The 4,667-nt window shown below is 42.8% G+C and overlaps 1 long non-coding RNA gene across 1 annotated transcript; it reads right to left on the minus strand.

The window, feature by feature from the left end:
- Positions 1-831: 831 nt before the first annotated feature.
- LOC120812633 (uncharacterized) lies at positions 832-2,077 on the minus strand. Its single transcript, XR_005710687.2, has 3 exons — positions 1,996-2,077; positions 1,715-1,810; positions 832-1,320 (listed from the first exon to the last, which is right to left on the minus strand). It is a non-coding gene; the product is annotated as an uncharacterized LOC120812633 (long non-coding RNA).
- Positions 2,078-4,667: the final 2,590 nt, after the last annotated feature.

Genomic DNA, 4,667 nt, shown 5'->3' on the forward strand with positions numbered 1-4,667 from the left:
AAAATGGGACCATCATTTCCAAAATGGACGAAGTGAGACAATAAACTAATACATCGTTCTATTTGGAACAAGTGGAGTCAGCAGAGTTCCTTTTTTTGAGACCAGGGGGATTGAGACCTGAGTATAATGTAATTTGTTTCTAAAAACTGCTAAAGTTAACATCATTTGTGTTACCGACAACTGATAGGATGCGTCTCATGAATAATATAGTAAAAACTCTGCCTTGGATATGTCCGTGCCTTCCACAGTCATTGGGGAATAAGTAAGCACAACAATGAGATTCTCCTCACCCCTCTATAGTGGTACTTTTGACCCAAACACAAAAATATTTTTACGTGAACCACAAAAAATCAAAGCAAAGCCACCACAAGAATAATTAGTAGCAATGCAAATACTGCCCATGCGGTTGGTAGAGAGCTGCAGCATAAAAGCAGACAACGGATGTCGTAACATTAGTAGGACAAACAGATCTGCTGCAGAGCTCCAGCGGTGTCTCAAGCACACAAACACCACGTAAAGCCAGGCATTATACTCATCAACAGCAATTTATGACAAGCAGAGTACTTGCTGTTATTTGTCTGAGTGATGCATCGTTGCTAGAAAAAGTGTAGCAAGCGCTGTGTCTCCGAGCGCATCTTTCCTTGCTTGAAGTGTACCTTTTGCCCGACAGATTTTGATCACAAACCTCCAACAAAACAGGGCGCAAACAAGGACTTTTATTCCTCCACCAATCCATCCAGGGGAAATATTTTGAGAGTGTTTTACAAGCAGCAGGTTTACAGGAGTATTATTCTTGCAGCTGAGTTGGCAGAAAAGCAACACACACCGTGGTCACACCAAACGTGACGCAAATTATTTGCGCGACAAGATTACATGCATAAGGCAACAGGGCAGCAATTTGGATGAAATTACAAAAACTCTATAGAACATTTCCCCTTAACCTTTGAACTAGCCTTTTATAAAGCTTTCCCTGCAGCCTTCTTTCAGATGAGTTTCTGCTCAACTTGACTTCTGATCAAGTCATTCCTGGGGGTCTGCAACTTGGGTGACAGTTTACCACTTTCTAGACCAAGTAGAATCTTTTCAGTGAATTCAAAAGTGTTGGTCAGTGCTTTGGGGTAGCTGAGGTGTAGTGCATAGATTTTTGTGCAAGATTACCAGGAAGGCATCGCCAAGTCGGGGGAGGCTGATCATGGCATCACTTTCAACGATGACAGAGATTCTCACAGGGTTGTAGTGAACTGGACTTGTGTCATGGTCACTGATGATAGTAAGGAGGCCCACTGCAACACCGTCAAGCTCTGGCTCATCAGACTTGTCCTGAATGAATGAAAAAGAGATACTAATCACAAACTAACACATGGAACAGAACAGATTACATATAATGTATCTTCCTCTAACCAAGTCCCATTGACGACCTATGCCCCTTTTACAAGGGAGATCTGGGTCTTATTTCAAGAGGTGAAAAGCATAAGATACATATTCCGCACACACAAATCTGCCAAATTACCAGAGAATCTAAGTGGTGTGAGAGACTGAAACCAAGTTTAAAGGACATTTACAGGAACAGGTTTTACTGAACATCTTATCACTTGCCAATACAGTTCCTTTGTAGTGAGGAGAAAGAAAACAGATCATACACAAACTGTACAAAGAAGTCCTAAAAGATAATAGTATTTTTGATAAACTTTATTAGTGACTTAAGGAGACTCACTGTGCAGGTTCTGAAAAATCCAGAAGCATCCTCGCACAGATACACAGGAAGGGCGTGGAGAACAGTAGTGCGCTTGGTGTGGATGTCATGGATTTCCTATTCAGATAAAAACAGAATTGTTCCTACTGATTTTAAACAATCCAAACAGAACATATGTCCACAAATAACTTATTCACATTATTAATGCAATCAAACAAATGGCAAACACAAAGTGGACTAATTGCAAAATACACAAAACTCATGAGTCATTGAACCTATGAAGTGTGTAATAATTTATTTACCTGTTCATCGTGGATTTTTAAAATTTCAACTAGAGCATCTGCTGTCTTCCCAGTTTTTGATGCCCTCTGTCTGAATAAGGTCCGTTTTGTGCTTCACGGAGACGTGGCTTTGCGGATCGATACCGGACTCCGCGCTCCAGCTGGCGGGCTTCCAGCTGCTCCGAGCGGACCGCACACGGAGCTCTCCGGCAAGACGAAGGGTGGAGGAATCTGCTTCTACTGCAACAACAGCTGGTGCAACGAAGTAACGGTGACCCTAAAACACTGTTCTCCTGATCTTTCTTCAGCAACTGCAAACCCTTTTATTGCCCCCATTGAGTTTGCTTCATTAATCCTGGTCGGTGTTTACATGCCGCCGGTGGGCAATGTGCACGAGGCACAGCGGACACTCGCCGACCAGATACGCTGTGTGGAGCGGACCAACCCGGACTCTTTAGTTATTGTCCTCGGGGCCTTTATCAAAGGTAATCTCAGACATGAACTTCCTAAATACAGACAGTTTATTAAATGCTCCACCAGAGAGGAGAATACTCTGGATCACTGTTACACCACAGTAAGCAGGGCTTATCACGCCGTCCCTCGCGCTGCACTGGGACACTATGACCACGTCATGGTCCATCTGATTCCTGCATACAGGCAGAAACTAAAGCTCTGAAAACCTGTGGTGAGGGAATTCAAGAAGTGGACCAGTGAGGCGCTGGAAGATCTTCGGGCGTGCTTTGACTGCACAGACTGGAATGTTTTCAAGACTGCTACAGACAGTCTGGATGAGTTCACAGAGGCTGTAACTTCCTACATCGGCTTCTGTGAGGACAGCCGTGTACCATCATGCACCAGGGTGAGGACAAACTCTCCCAGCTGCACGTGCCCGACTCCACCTGCAAGTGGATCACAGACTTCCTGTCTGACAGGAAACAGCACATGAAGCTGGGGAAACATGTCTCAGCCTCTCGAACCATCAGCACCGGTTCCCCCTAACACTGTAAACCCGAACGTCAGTAATTAAATAATTAAGTAGTGTACAGTGATCCCTCGCCACTTCGCGGTTCACTTATCGCGGATTCGCTATTTCGCGGATTTTCATATTGCATTTTTTTTTTTTTGGTGCATTGTGCTTTGCATTCTGATTCGCTAAAAACTCACTCCCGAGCCGTTCATTACAGTTCTCCAACGTAATCGATGGTGGCATGTCGGTGTACAAGGATCTTTTTGCAAAGAAGAAAAAAGAGCGACAACAGCTGCCTATCACTATGTTCTTCTCCCGAACAAACACACCTGCACCGCGGGCTTCAGAAGAAGAGAACACTGCAGAGCGCAGTCAGGATGCAGCGGCCCAGTCTGAAGAGCAGTGAAACGGCCTACACGCGAGTCACTGTATTTGTATACATGTAATAGTTGCTAATTGTAAAAAAAAAAAAAAATTCTATTTCGCGGATTTCACTTATCGCGGGTCATTTTCGGAACGTAACCCCCGCGTATTTTTTCAAATACGGATGATTTAAAAATAAACCTAATTTATATAGCACATGCTAAAATACAATAAAATCTGTAAAATGTGCTTTTACTTGTTTGTTATTTTAGGATATTATTCTGTCAGTATAACAAAGTATTCAAGTTGTCATGATAACACAACATTACTAGTTAGTAACATATTTACGACAAATAAAACGCTAATCTGAAAATTAATTCAATTGAATTAACACGCTAGTAGTGTTTTTTAAGTCAACTTGATTAAGGAAGTAGTCGCGACCGTTATCAAAGTGCATTATGGGGTTGGCGGGCGAAGTTGACTTCCTTTCCGTCCTTGAGCCTTTTCGGACTAGACTTCGGTTAGATCATCGGCTTAGACTGTTTTCAAGGTGAGTGAAATCATAGGTGTTTATATATATAAGTTGATATATGTAATGTGTGAAGTTAAATTATGTTACAATCAGCCAGTTGCCAATCCTCGAAAAATGTAAGACAATTTAATTTAAATAATTGTACAGAGGTGGTCGTACGAGTGACATTACTAACGTTAGTTACTTCTGCTCCATTCACTGGGACTTTAGTCTTCTCTGCCTGTGTGGTTCTACTTCAGCGGTTGCTGGTTTGAACTCGCTAACATGTGCGCTAGCGTACGTGCTAACGCACTCTAGCTAACGAACATACTACGCTAACTAACGTTACTTGATTGTGCATCTCGGACCAGCCGAGGAGCACTCGGGATAGTATTCCACTTGCTAGCTAGATTGTTCAACTGAGAAAAGGGCGGCTAACGAACCTACGCTAGCTAACATTACTTGACTGTGCATCTCGGACCAGCCGAGGAGCACGGGGGATAGTATTACACTAGCTAGCTAGCTTGTTCAACTGAGAAAAGGGCGGCTAACAAACCTACGCTAGCTAACATAAGTTAACGGTGCGTGCTTGGAACCGCGATTGTCTTTTCAGTCAAACAATCTAGTTCGCTAGTTAAGTAAAAAAGCGGGCTCCCGTGCTTCTCGGCTGGTCCAGGAGCAGCGCCAGGTGTTTCTGCATGAAGCTTGTTGTGACTCGCAGTTCTGTGGCATTTCTATTATATATTTTTTGCAAGTCATTCTGTTCATTCATTTTGTGTAAAATTGATCATGTTTTGGTAAGCTACTAGTAACTAACTTCTTGTTATATTAAGTATAAGCAATTCCGTTTTT

Source organism: Gasterosteus aculeatus, chromosome Y, assembly GCF_964276395.1.
Source record: "Gasterosteus aculeatus chromosome Y, fGasAcu3.hap1.1, whole genome shotgun sequence".
Classification (NCBI taxonomy): Eukaryota; Metazoa; Chordata; class Actinopteri; order Perciformes; family Gasterosteidae; genus Gasterosteus; species Gasterosteus aculeatus.